We start from the raw sequence: 7,125 nt of genomic DNA on the forward strand, positions 1-7,125 counted from the left end.
AGTTCCGAGTCTAATCGCCCATAAGTTTATAATTATCACGCCGCTACGCTGACCTCTTTCCCCAGATTGCAATTCTCCTCACCTGAGGAAATATGAATTTTGTGATCAGTTATGTCCCCTATCGTAGACCCCAACGGCTCCATGTACATGCTATAAGTACATGTATGTTCCCTCCTATTCCACTTTTTGAAGACGCAAATATATGTGCGTCCACCGTCAACATGTCCTCTTTTAGATCCGCCATGAATGGGTCAGATATTCCTTTCCTAAGTATGAAAGGCCACCGACTTTATGTGGTTCACTTTCCACATTTCTACAGATTCAGGCGAGTAGGCCCGAATTCTGTCATCAAGCCTTTTCTGCCTTCTGCCTCTGAAAGCTCCAGTCTGAGCCCGCATCTGTGACCGTGAACTTTGTCTTACTCCCTGCGCGGCTAACGGAGCCTGACCCAGCCTGTCGCCTGCCAAAAACTGTATTTCACCTTCGAGATTATCTCCTTCGCTCCTCATCCGATGCATTCCTGTCTAGTAGTTTAGGTAAACATTCCCCCAGCTACCGTGCAAAGGGCCAGGCCTTGCTGCCCTCATGCAAGTAATTCATAGCCCCGTTACCATGGAATATTCCTACCCCCTCGCATCTAGTGTAGACACTTAGACGCTTGTACACGCACTAACAAGTCAGTATAGTCAGTATAGAATAAGATTCTATCCTAAGAGACCTCTCTTTTTGGATAACACTGTTCTTTAAACATAGGATAATAGATATGATTTGGGATTAGGTTGACATAACCCCAGACTTCTGTCTCCACATGTAGAGCTAAATGTCAAGTCCCCTTCACCCTCTAGTTGCACGTCAATCACACGTCATGCGGCTGCGCGCGCATCTCTGCCAACTATTTCTGCTGACATTGCAGGATTCTCTTATGGATCCACCCACATATTACATCATGTATGATGACGTTTATTAAATTACGCCCTCTATTAGCTACGTATGCACCTCTTATCAGCTGTTACGCCTCTTGCATCTGTTTCATTGTAATGTATTTTCTATAAAACTGCTTATCTGTCAATAATATATGTTCCTTCCTTCCTGAACTTTCGTGGTGATGGAACAGAAGGCCCATAATTCGAATTGTGTTCCTTTGTATAGGAATAAAGCCTTTTTAAACCCTCTAATACCACGGATTCTGCCTCTCATTTTACTGAGTTATTCTCGATAGATTTTACCGCATAAAAAATAGTACCGGTAACGAAATATTTACCACATAAATTGGCGCCCGAACAGGGACACTTTCTCATCTCACGCGCCGGCGGTGCGTTGCAGGCCCGGTCTCCTGCCACAGCTGAACGGACAACAAAAATGCGTATCTACAGGATTTCCTGTGTCTCCTTCCGGCCAAGCGGGGACGACTGAGGCTGCGATCAACACCCAGACGAGGCGGTGAGAGGTGCGAAGTATCCCGACCAGAGCCTAGCTGAGAGAGCAAGATCCGAGGTATACAGAGACCCGCCAGGTTCCGAAGTTCCGAGTCCGGTCGAGTCGAGTCCAGTTCCGTCCAGTTTCAAGTTCCGTTCCGAGGCCTTCCGTTCCGAGCTACCCGGTGAGTACCATTACCGGGGAGGCATTTTACGTGCACATAGTCTGTGCCGGTCAAGACGGGTTTGGGTACACAAATCCGGTCTGCACTGTTTTAGCAGTGTATCTGTACTGTTTAGCAGTATATATAGCATGTCTTGCATATAAATAAGTATTATCTAGTGTCAGTATTATGTCAGTAACCAGTTTCCTATTAGTTATTATTGTTCGTAAACCTGTTAAGCGTTAAATGTTTTAAATACGTTCTATATACTGTGGTGTGAATGACTGTTCATTATTGTGTTTTTTTGTATAAAGTATGTTCTAGTAATAGGGTCTAAAAATGCCGCTCTTTGCGAAACTAAGACAGATCAAAACTAGAAAAGGGGTACTCGAAGAAGCCGTTCCCATCCCACCGAGGGACACTCCAGGGTACTTTATGTATCATAAGCATGGCCTCGATGCCGTTTTATTTCTTGATTTATGGGTGGACTACACCAAAGAATTACCAGAGAGTCAGAGATGGCCCGCAGCGGGGACCTGGGATGCAGATTGCATCATGAGAGTAGAAGAAGAATTATGGAAAAAGAAAGCCAGACAGTCACAGAAAGATGCCATTGAATTATGGCGTAAAGAATCCTATAGACGTACAGAAAAAGCACTTAGACAGGAAGATAAGAGTAAGGAGAATTCAAATAAAGTTCGAGAAAATCTATTACTTGAGGAAGGTACCCGATTAAAATCAGAACAAGTAGATAGACAAAGAAACGCTCTTATGAATGGTATGTATCCACTTCTGGCCGAAGGGTTACCTAAGGCTACTCCGGAAATACCAAAAGACTTGCCACCTCCATTGTTTCCGATAAAAGCACATCCCAAGGGACATCCCAGAACCGCAGAAGATGTTTTCCTTTCCCGCTATTTAGATGACGCAGCTCCCGAGTATGCTGATACCGCACCACATAGACCGCTTGCCGATGATGCTCATCGCCAAGAACATTCGTCTGTAACTCCGCAACAACAAGCTTCGACACACATTCCGACAAGCACATCTGTTTCTACAGCTTTTCCAGCAACGACGGTTGCTGTCTCACCCTCAACAAATCCTTTCACGTCCAGCACCCCAGACGGTGCTACAGGAGGTACGACAGACATTTTTTCTACGCCACCCAGAGGAAATAAATTTTCCCTTAGAGAATTAGCACACCAACGTACGCCCAAACTAGCAACCCCCGACATGCTTAAGGAGCTTCTAGTAGATTGTAGATATGATCCTGTGCCCGGTAAACGGGACGAAATGCTGCTGTCGTCATTACGTATTAGACGAGCTGCAATATATTTAACGAAGTTACCAGGAATGGATACACATTTAGAAAATATATATCACTTTGTCCAGTCAGGGCGAGGTCCTGAAAGTATTAGTAGAGCCATGGAGTACCAGAAAGCGGAGGTACAGGGACAACTGTTACGTTTCCTCATAAACTGTGTAATTAGAAATCAAGACCGGCCTGGGGTAAATCCGGAAGAAATGCAAACACTTGTCACTTGGGGTAAGAATATATCAGAAGGGAGACATGATAAACAGTTATGTATAATAGCTATGTACAGAAAGATCCGCAAAGAGGTAGAACGAATACACGAAGAAAGATTAGAGGTAGATGCCGCTGATCTAAACAGAGAGGAGGAGGAGGAGCAAGAATCAGAGCAAGTAGACACGATAGCTTATGTAAGTAAAGGAAGACCCCATAATAATACCAGAGGTTTTAACGACCCAATACGTCCAATACGTCCAGAATATAATAGACATCTTCCAAACCCTATGCTAAATACAAAATCCCCTGAACACCTATTCCAAGCCGCTGATAAATTACTCCGAGATCGAAGGGGGTACCACGTGCTCGATTCCATGGACGAATAAGAATTAGTCAGGTCAGCAGTACAATGGGCTGACAGTCCCGGCGAATACAATGATGATGTACTTGCACACACGTTTCTGAATCTAGACCCATATGAACAGCGTTTAGCCAGTATATACATGATTCAACACCTCCTTATATTATATAAAAGCCAACACTCCGATCCAGGGCCCTTACCTGACATATTGACAGAACTACTCACCAACATATGGAGAGGGTCAGGTACTGATTTGATTAAGGAAATACTAGAATCCCGAAACCAATATTTAAATTTCGTATGCCCAGAACACGTTCCAGTTCCCATAATGGGAAGAAAAATGTATCACATAGATAGACAGAACCCGTTACGCGAAGTGCACCCGATCAGAGGTGCCGGCGATAATTTCACACGCGTGTTTGTGTACACGCCTATAACTAAACTGGAATTATTAGAAATGAAGAAAGTAGTACCCAGTCATGACAAAGATCCAGCAGGTTTCCACCGTGAGATAAAAGACATGTTACTCATGGGAGAGTATACCTACCCCGATATTATGAAAATATTAAAAGTCCTTTTACCGGCAGGTGTTTATGAAAAACTCAAAGAAAAAGAATGGGAGGTAGGAGACCAAAAGATAGATTGGACAGCATTAGAAAACGAAGAAAAGGCCCGAGCTGCAGGAGCAGGGCTTGGGGATAAGACTACAGCATTAGCAGGATTACTAATACAGGTACTGCCACGTTTATTAACTACGAAAAAGGAAGACTGGGGTGCAATCTCAGCCTGTAAACAAAAACCAGATGAAGACACTAGTGATTTCTATTCCCGATTTGAAAAATGTTTTAGTATAAATAGTGGTATAAAAGCTAGTAGTGAGTCATATCCACATCTGTTTGTGACAAAATTAGTTGAAAATTCTCTGCTACAAGTCAAGAATAGAGTATTGAAATTCGAAAGTACCTGGCAAGGTAATACCCCATCACAGATGCTACAGATGTTACAATACCATCACAATAGAATTAGAGAAGAACAAGAACACGAACAAAGACGTATGAAAGATACAAAAATGAAAATGCTTGTTGCACAGTCAGTTCCAGCTGATAGTCATCAAAAGGGTGATTCCACAGGTCCTGCAAAAGGGACATGCAACTATTGTAAACAACCAGGTCATTATATACACGATTGTCCAGTCCTGAAACATAATATTGCTACAGGTAGAACACATGAGAGACCACGTCCACCTAGACAGGATCAGAATCAACAGCAATTGCCTCAGCAGGCACAACATAGGTTAGCTCAGCAACAATTAGCTCCGCAACAGGCAGCTCCACAACAGATCGTAGCACCACCACAAGCGCAGCCTGTCGCTGCAACTCAAGCAACAACACAACAAATGTATCAGTATGCACAAACAGATTATCCCGATTATCAGCGATACTCATGAGATAGCCTAGAGAGGGAAGTTGGCTTACCCCTTATAGAGGTTCCTGTAGACCAAGAGGGACCTTATGTACATAGTAAACTATTAGGGGAAGATAGAAAGTTTTTACTTGATACAGGGGCAAGCAGAACAACTATAAGACGCAGTGAAGTTCCAGGGGCACCCCTCTCAGGCTCACAGAATATTTCCCTTGGATTCTCAGGAAAACCTATAATTAATGACGTAACACAACCTCTTGCACTCACAGTAGGTCCATTGACACGTACAACAGATTTGTTGCTTACTAAATCATGTCCAGAAAACTTGTTAGGTATAAAAACATTGAAAGCTCTAGGAGCCATAATATGTTGTTCTCCGGAAGGAGTACGACTATTTTTACGTGACTTTAAAGGTCACTACGTATCCAGAGACATGGATCACCGACTGCAGAATTTACCTACACATTTATGGGCACAAGGCCCCACTGATGTTGGTTGCATGAACATTACACCATATCGAGTTACACTGAAATCAGGAATAGTACTACCACGAATGCGACAATACAAGTTACCACCAGATGCTGTTGTGGCTTTACTGCAAATCATTGACGAACTCATTACACAAGGAGTGGTTGTGGAAATTGACTCCAATATATGTAATTCCCCGATAATTCCGATTCTTAAAAGAACAGATCCAAAAGCACCACCTGTATATCGATTAGTTATTGATCTGCGTGAATTAAATAAATGCATTGTACCACAATACCCTGTGGTCCCAGATATCTCTTCATTACTCACAGCTATTGACTCAGAAGCAACGTTCTTCACTGTAATTGATCTCAAGAATGCCTTCTTTAGTGTCCCAATAGATCCGGAAAGTCAATATTTGTTCGGTTTTAGTTTAAATGGGCGAAGTTTTAAATTCACACGCGCACCTCAAGGATTTACAGAATGCCCCAGCATCTATAGCCAAGCACTGAAACGAGAACTTGACAGTATCCACATGCCAGTTAACACTGCCTTGCTTCAATATGTCGATGATCTGCTGATCACCGCTCGAAGCGAACTTGAATGTGAAACAGCATCACTGACGGTTTTGAAATTTCTGGCTGACAAGGGGCACAAGGTGTCCCCTTCTAAGCTGCAATTCTGTGTCCAGCGAGTTGTTTACCTTGGGCACTCGCTGTCCAAGGAGGGAAGGCAGCTTACACCCGACCGCATCCAGTTAATTGCTAACATGCCACCACCCAAGACACAAAAAGAGGTACGAGCTTTTATAGGCCTCACTTCATACTGTAGGCAGTGGATCCCTCAATATGCATTTCTAGCAAAACCACTCATCCAGTTGACAACACAGGAGGCAGCCACATCGACTGTCCTCCCTTGGACTCCAGAACATACACACGCCTTTGAAAGCTTAAAGAAAGCTTTATGTCAAGCACCTGTCCTAGCAACACCATGTTACAGTAAACAGTTTACACTCTTTGTTACAGAACGTGAAGGTACTGCTTTGTCAGTACTCACTCAGGAACAAGCAGGATCCCATAAACCATGTGCTTATTTCTCTAGTACATTAGATCCAGTAGCTCAGGCACTTCCAGCGTGCCTGAAATCAGTGGCAGCAACAGCTTTAGCAATCAGACAAAGCGATGCCATAGTGTTAGGACATCAATTGACAGTACAAGTACCACACGCAGTAGAGGTTCTTTTGAATCGCACACAAACACAACACTTGACTATAGCGAGACTGACCGGTTACGAATTAACACTGTTTCAGCCACATATAGAAATCAGACGTTGTAATACGTTAAATCCTGCCACACTGTTACCAGTAGGCGGAACAGATCCATTGGCACATGATTGTGTCGAAGTCATTACTATCACGACGAAACCCAGACAAGACTTGACAGACATCCCTTTGACAGATCCAGACTTGACATTGTATGTAGATGGGTCATGTATGAGAACAAGTACAGGAGAGTTAGTGGCCGCTTACGCAGTCACAACAGACACTGAAGTCAATGAAACAAATTGTATTAACACTTTGTCAGCTCAAGCAGCAGAGCTCACCGCTCTGACACAAGCCTGTATTCAAGCCACAAATAAAAAAGTCAACATATACACAGATTCACGTTATGCATTCGGAGTCGTCCATGACTTCGGCGTACTGTGGCGAGAGAGAGGTTATTTAACTTCTCACGGTGCCCACATCCAACACGGACCCCTCATTCAAGC

The sequence above is a fragment of the Triturus cristatus genome, chromosome 2_1 (genome assembly GCF_964204655.1).
Source record: "Triturus cristatus chromosome 2_1, aTriCri1.1, whole genome shotgun sequence".
Taxonomy (NCBI): Eukaryota; Metazoa; Chordata; class Amphibia; order Caudata; family Salamandridae; genus Triturus; species Triturus cristatus.